The 16,578-nt window shown below is 35.6% G+C and overlaps 1 pseudogene; it reads right to left on the bottom strand.

Annotated features, from left to right (window-relative positions):
- Positions 1-4,769: 4,769 nt before the first annotated feature.
- On the bottom strand, positions 4,770-5,121 carry LOC133090506 (HIG1 domain family member 1C-like; annotated as a pseudogene).
- Positions 5,122-16,578: the final 11,457 nt, after the last annotated feature.

The raw sequence follows: 16,578 nt of genomic DNA, 5'->3' as shown, positions 1-16,578 counted from the left end.
ATCACCAAGGTGACATTCTACTCTTGCTCTGCATCCACATGTTTCACTCAAGATCCTAGAGAGTGTATTAGAAGGTGGTAAGCATCCTTGTAATACCAGCCAATGTTTATTGTTGCTTTCTTTCTATGTGCCAGGAATTGTGTTGACCACTTTAACAAGATGTTACTCCTTAACGTGAACGCAACACCCCAGGAAGTAGGTATGATGATTTAGTCCAGTTTAGATATTATGGGAACTAAAACTTAGAAAAGTTAAGCAACTTGCCCACAGTTACAAAACTAGTAGGTGGAAGAGCTAGGATTTATATAGGAACTTTCCAGCTCCACAGCCAGTGCTCTGTTCGTTTAGGAATTCTGATATTTAATTTACCAGGACTCTTGGCTTACATACTCTTGGCATTTATTATAGTTATACATATTTTCATAATTTGCATTTTAAAGGAATAATGTTGATATTTAATCTCATTAGTGAACAGGGAATTTCAAATTGAAGAAGAAACTATTTTTTTCATCCATCCGATTATATTTTAAAAATTCAGAGCTGGTGAGGATTCAGGGATACCAACATTATACATTGTTGGTAGAAATGTGAATTGGAAACTTTTTGTAAAGTAATCTGCCAATAATAATTATTTTTCTTAAAGACAAAATACCATTTGACCTTGAAGTTCTACTTTTGGGATTTGGGCCTATGGAAATTGAAGCACCAATGTGAAAGAATACATATTCCAGAAAGTTAGATGTTTATTGCTGCTTTGTTTGCAGTAGCAAAATATATGAGACCATGGTGAATCTCTATTAACAGGAGAATGATTAAATAACTTGTAGAATTAAGTTATATGTATATATATATTCACACTCATATATATACACATACACACATACATACATTTTATTTATATCTATATGTAAATATTATGCAGTTATGTAAGGTAACAGTTTTGATTTTTTTTTTATTGACCTGGGGAAGTGTTCATACTGTATGACATGTAAGAGAATCAATATGTTTATATGAGTTTAAGTGGCAAAGTCAAATTACATTTATAAAGTTTATTACAGATTTTATAAAGGGTAAAAATTTACATATAAATTCCTCAAAAATTCTTAAAACAGCACGGTGAATCATTTTGTGCAGCTTATTTTTGATGGCCTTGGGGACATTGGTTCCAATTTATCCTCCACTGTATCACTAAATGGGGTCAGCCTACGTTGAGGCAATGAAGAATGAGAACCGTTCATCCTTGTTTTTGTACAACTAAGAAAAAAAAATTGGAGGGTGATGGATTCTTTTACTCTGGAATTCTTAATAAAATTTCAAGGAAGAAGGAATAACAATTTTTATTGTATCAATGTATTTATGTCCTCCTAGGAGAAAAGGAAGAAATTCCAAATCTTTAGAATTCTTGAATAGCAAAAATAGAGAAAACAGAATAAAACAGCAATGAGACCGGCATGGTCTAGAGCTTGTGAACTGGGCTGGAGATAACACAAGTGTGATATTACTTAGGCCTGAAGAACCCAGACATTCTGACTTTGGGCCTCTGTGTCCAAGACTCTTGGAAATTTGTTGTCAGACCACAGCTCTTTGATTTTGTGTAATGTCAGGGAGCCACTCTTCTGTCAGGTGAAAGTGTTAGGGCATCTGGCAGATAGTCTTTTACACCTCTTTTTTTTTTTCTGGTCTATTTGTATTGAAGATGTTGATGCCTTCTAGCATCCTCTGTGTTGTTTTACTTTTTGCACAACATGAGCTCAAAATTTTTGCACTCATTGGAATGGAACGTCACACTTTGAGATATGGGTCAGTGAACTTTCGTGTTCTCTGCTTCTTTCTGACATATGAATGAAATTGTAAAGCTTTTTGTGGGTGTGAAATGAAATTCAATTTTTTCCCTATTCCTATGAGAAAAGGTTAATTAGCCTTTAAAGTGGTCTGTTTTTAAGTGTTACTACTCTTTCATTTTTTTCTCTCTCTCTCCGAAATCTTTGGCAGATTAATTGGGCACAAAAATCAGTCATTTTGTGAACATTCTAGGACAGTGGTTCTCAAAGTAGTCCTTGGTCCAGTGTTATCAGCATTACCTGGGAACTTGTGAGAAATACAAATTCTTGGGCTTTATGTAGTAAAGCACTTATTGCCAACTGAGTGTCAAGGAATCTGTATTTTAATAAGCCTTCCTTCCAGGTGATTCTCCTGCACACTCAAGTTGAATCACTGTTGTAGCAGTAACTAATGAAGACAGTTTTGCATGGCTTGTAAAATGGAGAGTTCTAACTTTTGAGAGGGTTTTGCTTGGTTTGTCTAAACCAAGCTTTTGGTGAACCTGAGTACGTTTTGTAGTGGGAATTGTTGCTTTTGACTTGTCTGAAGTGGCATCCCCTTCTGAAAACTCTAAAGCGTTTGGAGTGTATAACTTTCTCCTTTCTCTCAAAAGAAAACAGGAAAATCTCACAGAAATACAAAAATGAGTCAAAATAAGATGTGAGGAATATTCGGTATGCCAACAATAAGGTATTACTAAATCTCAACAATTATGTCCCTAACTTGACCCACAATCTGACTGGATGAGGACTATAAATAAACAGCACATAAAGGTACACAATAAAATAGGGAGAAAATCATCACTGGCCCAGAATTTGATAATGACCTTCTGTTGTGTGATATAAATATCTTTTGGATAAATCCTTATATATTTTACTATCTCTGGAGAAAATTAATAAATTAGGGTAAACAATCTCTTAAATTTAATGAAGCTCCTGTTTTCATTGGCATATCTATATAAACTAACTTGCTGACCTGTGTACAGCTCAGAGGAAAAAATACAGAGGTTTAGTTTTGAGTTGAATTAATGGACTTCACTGCTACGTGAGATGAGAAGAAGCAAAGGAAGGCAGGTGGGTAAAAGGAATCAAATAATGTTAAGGACTTTGGTACTTTAAAACAAAATTTGAAGGGTTTTGCTATTGAATTAAAATGAAGCTTACTAATATTTCTAATCACGGGAAATTCTTGAATAAATGCATATGGCTTGATAGTTTTGGTCTAAATAAATCATATGTTTTCTTCCTGTTTTTATCACAATGTTAGAATTAATGTTAGCATTTTTTTCTAATTTATAACATACCCTAATTAATCAGAAGTCTCTAAATGTCCCATGTTGGTTTTATGGTTCAACTAAATTGAATTATAATAATTACTGTCTTTTAAAAAGTTTTATTCCTGGAACTTGAGGTAGGGCTACAAATCATTACGTTGTTTAGGCAAAATTACACACTCTGGGAAAAACTTTTCAAATTTCATACCCAACAAAATTTTAACATACATTTTTGTTTCTCTGTAATGTGTCGGCATAAATTGAATTTTAATATACTACTTAACTTTAAGAACTTGGATTAATATTGCATTGAGATAATTAACAAATAATCTCTGGATACTCAAGCAAAATTTTTAATATATCCATGTCCCTTATTTTTATACGTTATAGAATGACTATCGGATAAAAGAATTAACAGTATGTACAAATATCTTTAACTCCTATTGGTGCACCTGTTTATTTTTTCTATTTTAAGAAATCAAGTCAGTGTGAATGTAGGCAAAGCACATGCAAGGTAATGTGTTTTTGTTTATCAAGGCAAAAAGGGAGTAACTTTTTAAAAAATAGTAAAATTGTTATGGTTTGCCATAATACCAAATTAGACTTTAAAATACAAATCTGAGGGTGTATAACAATTGTAGAATATCTGCGGAAAGTAAACTTTATTCACTATATAGTTCATGATACTTGCATATAATGAGTTTAAATGAGCAATACGTTTACAATTTTTTGACTAAGTTGTTTTAATTTAATGAGTTTATATATAAAATGTAAAAGGGCTTTTGAATCTCTTATTGCAAAATCTTATATAGATGATCTAAGAAAAGTAATAATATTTGGGTTTTCTTTTTCATAAAATGATAAACCAATGTTTGTATACTAGCATACTCTTAATAAAAATAGTAAAGTTACTGTCTTCCAGATAGCAAAGTTTCTTCATTTAGTCAAGACACTCAATGTTTTTGCTTCTGTTATGTACTTGAATACTCTTTAACAAAATCTCATTTTTAATAACCATTTTGTCTCACTGTTTCTAATGATCAGTGTTTCTTATTGCTGTGCTTTTTAATGCCTTTTATTATTCATTGTCCTTAGGTGCCTAAAACTTATGCTCATATTTATATCCTCTGATATAGTAATTTTTGTGGTAAAACAGTCATGTTTCCATATAAGAGTGAAGTGAAGAGTGAATCAACTTTAAATAACAACACGACCATTCTCCTCTGATGTCATTTTGGTCATTATAAAAAGGAGTTAAGAAAGCCTTAATTACTTTGCCCTATTTGGAGAACATTAAGCTGATGAATGGTGTGATGCATTTAACATAGATACAGAAAAATTTTCTGCATCCATTATGTAACTAAATTCTAATGTTCAGATTGGTTTGGCATAATACAGATTATTTTCTGCCATTAACTAGAAAGTAAAAAATTTACAAGTCAGAAAATTATGTCCTAAATTCTGAAAGATACCAACAAAGGATATCTTTAAGTTGACCATTTATGATTGTTGATTTGGAAATTAACTTCTTAAAAACTTTGAGATTTAATATACCAAGGCTATGAGAATTCTATCTGATAACTTATGCAGTGTAAGTTGTTACATATTGAAAATTCATTCTTCATAAAAAATTGTGTTCAGAACTGTCTTGTCTTCCTGCTCCCAGAAAATAGCTTCATTTCTTAGTCACATTGAAGAATCGAGGTCTAGTGTCATTCTTACCTGCAGAATAGAGAAAACCTAGAATCACAGCTTCTATGACTAATCCTTGGGTAACAAGTCTCATGTGAATAAAATGAATGAACATTTTCTGACCTCTTCTGTACTTTAACTTGTAAAGATCATTGGACACTATAGTTACAAAGCTGGTAACCCTCAGGGGACAAAGGGGAAGCTCTCGATTTCCTGATTAGTTAGGATAATTGGCTTTCCCCATCATTTGCACATCAACTGTTATCTGAAGACGTTTTTTCTCTTTGAAGTGTCCCATCACCTGCTGTCTGTCTTCTGACAGACAGAAGCCCCATATATCAGTACAGTCTAAGGCAGGGACACATTTACATGAACTTTCCCACTAATTGACAATGGGAAAGCCCAGTCTCACAAACCCCTTGGGGGAGTGGTCGGTAGCTATTGGTCAAGGTCTCCACAACCTCTGCTGGAAAATCACAGGTAGTGGCACCTGGGCCACAATCAAACTTAAGGCTTCAGAAGAAGATGCATTTACTTAATTCTGCCCTTCACAGGAGAGCTCCCAACTTAAGCCCCAGTACCTGATCCCTGGACAGAGATTCAAGGGGAAAGCGGGCGCAGGGGTGTAATAGGCTGGGGTGGAGTTGTAGGGGGCTAGCAAAAATTCTTGTCCTTTTAGGAGATGTGCTTTCCCAGAGTGGCACCATTGCAGCTGGGATGCTGAACTAAGTTGGGAGCCCACCTGGGGTTACCTGATGGCAGGGCTCTTGACCCTGCAACCTCTATTGTTGACACTCTTTTTGATACTAATTTTCCAAAATTTAACCCTCCAACTCAAAATAGCAGACTATTAAGATTTTTTTTATGAATACAATATCTCTAGGTTTCCTAGATGACCACTGGGCAACCCCAAAGATCTGCTTTCTAGCCATATACAAGAAGAAATAAGAAATAAAGGTGGTATTTTGCATTCTCCAGATTCTTAATTAGCTCAACACTCCCAGTGGGAACCGTTCTGCTTTTCAAGCCCACAATATAAGAACACCTAACAAGTAAAAATAGTCCTAGATTAATTAAACACAATAATTATTTATAATTACTGTGGCTACATTGCAACAATTATGTACTTTTCAGGTTGGATTGAGGCATATTTATGGTCATGTACAAAGACTGGTATAATAACTGTCCACCAATTAATTTTTTTAAAATAACCTTATCAACTGGTGACAGTAATAATATATACTTTATGGGGTAAATTAAAGGCCCTAGAGATCTATTAGAATTCTCTTATTGTCCTTAATATGCTTGTTCTTTTATGGTATTCACTGATAAAAGTTTTATTAAATGAATTTGTATTATACCTCAAAAGAGAATTTCATTCTCCTTCATTGTGAGGTTGTTTACTATGACACAAAATAAACCAGACTTTTCGGTCTTGTTATCAACATCTTCTTTTTCTTTAAAACAAAGGCCTCTAGAAGCAATGTCAAAAGAGATTCAGTAAGAACTGTACCAGACACGGTAGATACTCTTGATACCACAAGAAACTGACTCATGGATATCAGCCTCCCAAATGAGCTGACCTTGTTCTCACAAACAATATTCTAACTATACCAAGTGAATGAGTCAGGACTTCCAAGTCTTGTAATGTAGAAGCAGGTGAATTCATGAAGGTAGACTGCACAGCTCAAGACCAGTAAAAGAAGAAGTAATTGCTTAGGACTAAAGGGACTTAATAAAGTGATTTAATTGGGGTTAATTTTTTATTTTAATGAACATGAGAGAACCCCTTTTTTTTCTTCTGAATCTATTTCTAACCCTCAATTTAAGATTAAATTGTGTAAAAACTAAATGGAGCACTCTGAATTGGAATTCTCAGTGTTGAGAAAAATATACCTTATGAAAATTCTTTATATAGAATTGAAACTAATAAGTTTCCAAGAAAAAATACAGTTAATGATTTTGTAAAATCTTATGCTACATTTGGCTTTGTCTATTAAAACACTCATGAAATTAGTTGTAATGGTTAAACATTATACAAAGTTACTCCCCCCCCAAAGTTACTTTTAATAAAGACCTTTACTTTCCATGACAATGTAGTTATTTGTATTGGTTCAATAAGAACTGGTTTTCTTTTTTACCTGAATATAATTGGAAAAATCAACTGTTTACCATTACCATGCTACAAATTCCATTTAATCAGACAAGACAGACCCAGTAATAAAAACATGTTCTATGTTTTGCATGCAGAAGTGATGCCTACAGCATCCTTCAGGAACCTGATCTGGTACTTGCTCTATGGACTAGGGAACTCAGCCTTGGAGGTGGAAAAGGGTGTCACTTCTTGACAGGACAAGGACAGTGAGAAACTTGAGTATCTTTTATAAAAAGGACACCCTTAAAATTTTAAGTACTGTAGATAGAACCAGGTAGAATGAATTGGATGGGTTAGTCTGCTCTCAACTGAACTAGTAAACACATAGAAATAAATTAAAACCATAGGGCCTTACAAACCTATAGACAGAAGTAAACTCTTGAATCTTAGTATCATATTGTTCCATTAAAAAACCATACAAAGAGATAATTATATATTAATCAACATTTCTTGTTACATCTATGCAAATAAAATGAGTCAAAGTGAAATATAAAATCAATAATACTGATTGAGAAAATGTTAAGCAAATGTAGGTAAGCAAATGTGTCCTATGGGGAGGAAACATGACCACAGGAAGGACTACTGTAAAAGCAGAAGTGACACCTGGCACTGCCACCATTTTAAGCACATGTACCACATCCCGCCACTGAAGAAAGGAAAAAAACCCCTCACACTTCACTCCGATATAAATAAAAAATAAAAGGCTCTGTCTGTCTGGTTCTAGTTCCCCAAATAAATAAAACTTTGAGTATTTTCTTTAAATTGCTAACTCAATAAAAATGACTTTATTGTCAACAAGGCGATTGTCTGAAGATACATCATGAACTTTGTGAATATGGTAACCATGATAAAATTGCTGTTTTCCACCATGAACACACTTGATAGTCTTTATGATAGTGTTCGTTTACTTTAAAAAACTTGTCCTGTTTTTTATTTTGTTGGGCTACTTCTTCTGAAGTTGACTTCCTCATATTTCTTTGCAAGCAAATGCCGCCTTCTACGTTTTTCCATCTGCTTTTGTTTCTGAGCCTTCCTTTCATGTTCCATACACACAAATCAGTAGGTGATGGAACCTGCAGCTATATTTGGGATTTTATGCTTCACTGTTCACTTTCAAAGGAAGAGAATATTTTTGTTCTAGGCTTCTTAACAAAAGACCTGAAATTCACAAAGAACCAATAAATGTCCTTTATATTTACCTTTGGCAAGAAGGCTTTAAGTATTTCTAGCTCATTATTTTAGAACTCAATATTATTTCACCCTTGCTGCTAATCCTGACCTAATCTATGTTCTTATGTTGTCTTATGCCCCTATAATTGATTCAGTGACTCAGTAATAGGCTTAATTTCTTAACAACTTAGGCCATGCATCAGTCTTGCTATCTCTCAGCCATTTTCCTCAATAGTTTTGTACCACACCCCTGCCTGTCTGCCTTCTATTTACTAACACAGTTCCCCAAGTTGATTTATCCACTCTTTGAAATACCTAATTTTTGGCCCTGCACTGACAGCTTGCCTGGGTTCGCACTGGTTTTTGGTTGTTACCATCTACAGGTTCTGAAAATATCATCTAGACTGTACATCACCTCCAGCCAGGCCTGTTCTCCCAGAGTCTGCCTTAAACGAGCAGATTTTGCTTCAAGTTCCATCTTCTCCCCATCTACTCCATTTCATGACAGTTAGAGAAGCCATGCACTAATGTAGGACAAGCGGTAATTTAGCAGAGAAAAATGTTACTTCAGGGTGAGTTCAGGGAAAGCACTTTGATGGAGAGTCAGCTAAGATCAGTTCTGATAATAGATAATCTGTAGAGCATGTGGATGATGGAATGATGAAATGGAAAATGAAGTAGATACATATGGACATTCCAGATAGAAACAATGTAAGCAAAAATGTGAGGACAAGAAATGAAATGGCTTTGACAAAGACAAGGAAATAATTCACATTCTTCAGATCATCAGTGTTGGGGGGAGCTGGGCTTATGGAAATCAATGGTTAATGCAACAGAACATGAGCGCTGTTGGGAAATGTGACACAAACTGGGTGACTCATGTATAAGATGACCATTCAACAGGGGGAGTGGCTTCTCAGTTGTAAACATGGCTGAATGTCACTGAACGTTAAGGCCACCTTCAGTTAAAACCTTACTGAAATTATATTGACCTCTGATGACCTTCAGAGGACACCAGTTGGATGGATTGATGGTAAGAGAAATTTGAGAGGGCAATTGAGCAAATCTGTGCATGAATTCCTACTATATAATTTATCTAAGGCTTCAGCTTGATCCAGTGATTTGTTTGTTCTGACTGTAGTCAAAACTCTAGGTACAACCCTATTGGAACAATAAATCCAGTCATAATAAATGACAAAGGGCATTCAAGCGGAGGCAAGAAGCAAAATATTTTACAAGTGTAAAGATCAACTGTGTTAGGTCTTGCCCTTCCAACAAGCTTCTCCAATATTTTCATGCTGCCGACCCGCCTGCCTTCCCTCCAGCTGGATAGACTCCTTCTATTTGCTAATTTCCCTGATAGTGATTACCTGATTCTCTGTTCCCCAAATTGATTCATCCTGTTCATTCAGAAATGTCATTTTTAGGCTACTAATAATACTTACATATAAAACAAGCTGAGTTTTTATCAAATAAAAGATTAAAATTAGATAGAGTTTTCTTACTTGGGTATTAGTTAAGTACAACATTACAGAGCCCTGAAGAAATAACGACTATATTACAAAAGAATATAAAAATAGTTGGAGCCCAGAAATCATGTCTACCAGCTAATTCAGTGATTTGGCTGTTTTTTTTTCACCTGAATGGTAGTAGTCTTTTTTAAAAAGGCTTTTAATTTATATCACAGGGGAAAAAGAGCTGAGTACATATTAGAGAAATCTGATGTCAATCATCTCAAGTTTCAGTTTCTATTTTCTGTAAATTAACTGTCATTTTTGTAAACAACTCTTTAATGTCTTTGTAAAGTGTTTTAAATCCTACTGATTTAGCTATTGTATCAAATAAATAGCCAATTCCATTGGGGAAGGATTAGGGGCTCATAAGTGAGAATCAGTATTTCATTTGGATAACGGCTAAAAAAAATCCCAACTGTCAAAATAAAGGCGAGATTAAAGCCATGATAATAACTTAGAAGACAGAGTGAGGTAGAAGTGTGAACTAAGGGAAATGACTCAACACATTCAGCCACATAAAACTGTGGCCTCAATTCATTCTGAGAGTTGTTGTGCTACCTGCCTGCCACCCAGCTAAAGTATATAAACAAAACACACGAGAAGGACCAGGATGACGTGTGGTCAAATGCTTTCTGTGCAATGGATCTATTTCCACATCCATTATCTTATTAGTTGGACTGCGCTATGGAAATCTTTATTATTCCTGAGAAGCAATGTAGTTTAAATGAAAAGAGCATTGAACTTTCAGCCAGAGACTTGAGTTCTGTTTAGTTCAGGATTTGTCACCAACCTGCTATGTGATTTTAAACAAATGGCTTAATTTCTCTCTTTTTTAACCACTTCTTCTGTAAAGTTCCCTGCTTTCCTTCGGGAGTTGTATTAAGAATCAATACTTGGTGAGATGAAGACAACATGGTCTAAATGATAAATGTGTCTAAAAGCAACTGGTAAATTACCTAAACAGGTAGAACAACACACTCTAGAGGGAGGTGGGCTGCATGAGAACGTGTGAAGAGTGGAAATCCCACTGAGGTCTTTCATTTCTTCATCGATCTACACACTCTGAGCACCTGCAGGTGGCAGGAGCAGTGCAAGATGCTAAGAACACCCAGGTGAAAAACACCACTTCTGCTCCTATTGGTTCTGCAGGCTTAAGGAACAGACCTGAAGTTTTATTTTTCCCCCGTCCCTTCTGACTCAGGCTGAGAATAAAATAACAAAGCAAAAAGTGCTGCATGTTTGGCAGAAAAGGACATAACTGATTTCTAGAAAAAAGAATTATGTGTAGGGGCTTCCCTGGTGGCGCAGTGGTTAAGAATCCGCCTGCCAATGCAGGGGACATGGGTTCGAGCCCTGGTCCGGGAAGTTCCCACATGCCGTGGAGCAACTAAGCCCGTGCGCCACAACTACTGAGCCTGCGCTCTAGAGCTCGCGAGCCACAACTACTGAAGCCCATGCACCTAGAGTCCATGCTCTGCAACAAGAGAAGCCACCGCAATGAGAAGCCACACACCGCAACGAAGAGTAGCCTCTGCTCAACGCAACTAGAGAAAGCTCGTGCAGCAACGAAGACCCAACACAGCCAGAAATAAATAAAATAAATAAATTTATATATATATATATAAAAGAATTGTGTGTAGACTAGAATGGGGCACCCCAGAGAAGAAAAAAGAGACAGTGTGTGAAAAGGTTTAGGAAACACTGAGGTGCCACAGAAAGGTAATGTGTGGTCTATCTAGGAGTACCCGGGCTCTTACGCTTTTGTCGTTGAAGTGAACCTCCTTCACCCGGATTGTTGTCATCGCTCTTTGCAGGAGGTTCTTGGTCGGTTTGTTTGGGAGGAAGTATACCCTTCCTTTACTCATCCAGCTCCCCTCCACCCCAAGTGCTGTTTATTAAGATAATATTTTAAAAGGATACCTTATGCACATTTTTAATGCTTCCACAGAGAACTGAAGGCAAATATCACCATGATAATAGAGCATATAACAAGGTGAGAAAGCATTAAAGAAAACGCAGTGTAGGATTCTGTGCTGTTACCTGAGGGCCTAGAGTAAGGAGGTGCAGTCACAGGTGCATCCTAAGGTTGTGGCTGATATGATTAGGAGTTAGTGCTCAGGAGTGGCTTTTAAACTATATGCAAATGAGAAGATAGATGTGAAAGTCGCTACAAAGGCAATAGTATTATGCAAATATAAACTATGACTATTAAAATGTATGATGAATTGAGGTGTCATGAAAAGAGTTCCAGCATTGGACCGGGAATCAGGAAACATGGGTTTCCGGTTTCTCATCATTAGAATGAAGGAGTTAGATTTACAATCCCCAAGGGTCCCTTGTAGGCTCTGTGGGTTCTAAGTAACTGGTCAAAACAAAGTAAGAGGGACACAGGCCAGTTTCAAACCAAAAAATAAATGGGAAATTGAAGAAATAAATTGGCTACTCTGCCCAAAACAAATGACTGGTTTTTTTTTAAAGCCATATGAGACTGTGTAGTGCAGTGAGTAGACGCTCCAGAAATGAGACCAAAAACAAAGAAAATAGATTTCTGTTGATAGAGGTGGTGTGAAGGAAGACAGGTAACATGGCTGCAAATGAAACTATATGCATAAAGAAGAGAGCACCTAAACTATAGCTCTTTTTAGTAAAGAAGTTTTATCTAAGTCTAGCAATGGAAAGGTAGAAAGAGGAAAAGGATATATGGATAAATCAATAGAGGAAAAGGCTCAAAGAAATAAAGTTAATAGGCCCAATGAAATGGACCATTATGCCTGGAAGAACTAGGAGGATAGGAGCAGGGCAATAACAATAGGCCTTGAGACAAATGGAAGAAGCAGAAAGAGAGAAACTGAAGGGCGCGGAGAGGAAAGCAAATTATTATTGTAATTTATTATTACTACTACTACTACTCAGTATTTTCCATGCACCAAGATATTTTACATTTATCTCTTGAGAATGTGGTGCTTTCTTTTGAGAGGAGAACATGACAATTTCTAATAGGGATACTCTTAAGGGAAATATGAAAAGTTATCTGAGGATAATTTCCCTGCATCTAGAAGTTATTCAAAGGAGATTTTAGTTGCATCTCAGGGAAAAGAACATAAGATGAAAGTGCATGTATTTGTGTATAAGTGCTTACAGTTTGGATTGTAATATGAAAAAAGAAAAAAGAAAGAAAAGCAAGAAGCAAGTCAATAACAAATACTAATACATTTGGATAATACTGTGATGGCTACACTATATTTTCAGAAATGTGATCTCAATTGAACTTCAAAACTGCCTTGTGATGGAAGATGGAGCCTTTCCTGATAATGTCAAAATTCATTTCTCAAAACTTGAAAAACTGGCAGTAGCACATAAAAGATGAACAAATTCTATTAGAAATGGGAATGCATTTAAAATATAGGACATAACTTTAAAATATTTAAGAATTTTATTGTTGCACAACTAATACTTATTCGTTGTAGTAAAAAATTAGAAAATACTGAAAAGGAGAGATTAATCACCTATAAACTCACCATCCATACTATGGGAATTTTCAAAAATATACAAAAGTAGAGAGCGAGTATGATGAATCCCCTGTACCCATCACCCATGTTTAATAATGATTAACATCCTGTCAATCTTATTATCTATTGCCCCATCCCATCCCAAAGCACACAGTTTGACAAGTGGGACTGGAATATTTTAAATCAAATTTCACGTATCATAACACTTCACCAGAAAATACTTCAGTGTGCATCTCTAACAGACAGGCTTTAAAAAATATGTAGCTACAATGCCATTATCACGCATAACAAAGTTAATTATTCCTTAATATAATTTCCATGATTTTCTCAAAAATGTATGTTAACAGTTGTCTTTTTTGTTTGTGTGTTTGTTTGCAAATGAGGATACAAGAATTTTGTAACAAACCAAATTTTTAAGTCTTTAATCGTTTCTCCTTCCACTTATTTTTATGACATGTATGGTTGAAGAAATTAGGTCCATTGTTCTGAAGAATTTCCCACATTTTGGATTTGGTTGATTGCTTCCTTTGTGGTGTCATTTAATTTATTCTGTTCCTCTTTCCTTAAAATTTTTTTTGCTATTTGGTAGTTAGATCTAGACGTTGGTGTATAAATTTATTATATACACATTATTTCTATAAAAATAAGATGTTCTCACTCTAGTTTTTGTAACTTGCTTTCACACTTCATATATCGTATATATAAAAGAAAGGTAACACTGGTGAGGAAACCATTGATCCTTTTTAACTTTTAAAATTTTGGAGAATAATGAAACAATTTAAAATATGATAAAAGTTTTAAGAGAAAAATTGATCAAAAGATATTAAAATAATCAATTTTCAAAATTACAGAATGCAATTGAATGATCTAAGAAATAGAAAAAACAAAAGGCAGAGAGAGTGAAAATCAGAGTAATGGAGGTTAGATGGGAAAAGAGGAAATACAAAGAAGAAAAGAAGCACTACATTGAAACTAAAAAACGTTACAGCTGTGAGGGTCCTGAGGTAGGATGTGTCTTTTCTGGCTGCCAAACATACTACCGTTGATTGTTGTTCTAAAGTCTTTTCACATCCATTTCTCACATAAGGAGATTACAACTCCCCAACTGTGTGGATTAAGTTAAATTCCTGGTAGAACTACAGAAGGAAGGTACACGAACTCCTGCTTCTCAGTTTCTCTGAGGCAATTCTTGTGGTTAGGTATTCCAACTTTTCTTTAGATTCTCAGAGATGCCTGAGTAACTTTTCAAAAAATTCTTTTATTCTCCCTTCAGGGTAAATGAAGTTTTATATACATTGGTGTCTGGGCCCTGAAATTTTTCTCCTAAAGATTAATTCCAGTAAAGGGGATAGGGGCAACTCAGATTTATAAATGCTCATTTGGGGGGTGGGACAAGGTAGTGGGTGTTCTAATGGCTTTGAGAAAGGTTCTTCTGGCCAAAAGAACTCACTATTAAATCTTATTTCATAGTGTCCATCACTTAGCATATCTGATGCCAATATATCATTCTGGCTTTTCCCTCAAGGACTGCCCTCATTGCCACTCATTTCCTTGTCATTGGATGTCTTGCCCTGCTTGCCATGTAGACCATTAAACCACATTATTACATGGATGTTTTCCTCATTTATATGTCACCGTTTGGCAGCTGAGGGCTGGAGTGGGTTGACATAGACCCATGGCTGCTAGAAGATTTTACTTAATTTGAGATTACATAGGACTGACTTGGGAAAGAGGTTTGCTGACATCCTTACTGCAAAACAGGAAGCAAAAGGTATACCACTCTACTAATCTCACTCTAACATCCATTGTGTGCAGTCTCACAGTTTGGAGAAAACAGGAGTTAATTGGAAGGCACATTTGGTATCAGTGGAGTCACTGGGGATATCCCCCTAGAATGTGTTCTTATTCTTATTTTTCATACTTATTTGGTATATTTTCTTTCTTCTTGTTATCTCCAGTCTTACAGTAGAACTAAAAGATTCTTAACTAAGATAGCATACAAAGAAACACTGGCACTAATCCACGGAAATAGGTGAGAATATTATATATCATCTTGATCACCATCTTCTGTGTATCAGTCTGAGGCTAATTAGAAACTGGCTCTGGTTAAATTAAGTAAATAAACGTATTTAAAAGGAAGATGTTGCATAGCTCACATAGTAGAAGGGAAAACAGGATAACCATGCCTCAGAAAAAAATTGAACTATGACAGCTTTCGGCATCTCAGTCAGAAATTCAGAGGCAGTTTCTTCTGAGTGCCCACAACTCAACTTTAAGACCACCATGGCATTCTATTCAAGATTCAGATTCCCAGGAGAGACAGAATCTTGGTTTATGTACTACCTGTTAGTTAGGAAGGGGTGGGTCACTGTGATTTAGCCTAAGAGCACTGTGCCATTAAAAAAGGAGGAGAAAGGGTTACTGGGAAGACAACAACTGATATTCACCCTACCCACGATGATTGGATCTCTACAGAGAGAAATTGAGGAGAACGGAGCAAGGTCATTAGCTATATATACTGCATATAGTATATATATAGTATATATATATACTATATGCAGTATATATATACTATATATAGTATATAATATCTATCTTTAGAAATAGAGCTTAAATGTGAGAAAAATCAAAAGATGAAAATAAGAATATGGATGTAAGACCTGAGTCTTGTCATAACAGGTATAAAGAGATATGATGGCAAAAGTACCAGAAGGGGCCAATACTTTAAGGGGATTATGACTTTCAAATAAGAACCCATTAGAGAAGATGCCACCTCAAAGTTCCTTAAAAAATGGATGTAGAGAAATCTTGTATAATCCTTTGAAAATGGTATGTCAAGAAAGTAACAAATAAAAATAAATGAAGGAAACCAGAAAAAGGAAATATGAGGCATTAAAATGTATCATTAGAAATCAGATCAATAAAATTAGATTAGAAATTTAATGAAGCGGGGGAGAATTCTTGTATCATTTGTTGCTGAGAGAAGGCAGCCTCATTTGTTTTTTTGGACCTAAATGTCTCTTTCTCCACCCCAGATTTGACATTATTATTCAATACTTTTCAGATCAATGTAAAGACCTGTGTTAGTCTCAATTGTTGCTGTAAAAAATTATCACAAACTTAGTGGCATAAAACACAAAAGTTTATTATCTCACAGTTATGTAGATCACAGGTCTGACATGGATCTAACTGAGAAAACATCCAGGGGTTGGCAGGGCTGCAGTCTTCTCTGGAGGCTGTGGCGGAGACTTTCCCTGCTTTCAGAAGCCACTCATATTCCCTGGCTCAAAGCCGGCAGTGCCCGGCCCTTCTAATGTCTCATTTCTCTGACCTTCTTCTGTCTTCACATCCTTCTCAGACTGAAGCCGAGAAAGATTCTCTGCTTTTAAGGACTCCTGTGATTAGACTGGGGCCATCGAGACAATTTCCCTATTTTAAGGCCCG

Source organism: Eubalaena glacialis, chromosome 4 (genome assembly GCF_028564815.1).
Source record: "Eubalaena glacialis isolate mEubGla1 chromosome 4, mEubGla1.1.hap2.+ XY, whole genome shotgun sequence".
NCBI classification, from domain to species: domain Eukaryota; kingdom Metazoa; phylum Chordata; class Mammalia; order Artiodactyla; family Balaenidae; genus Eubalaena; species Eubalaena glacialis.
This window is presented reverse-complemented; position numbering and strand designations above follow the sequence as displayed.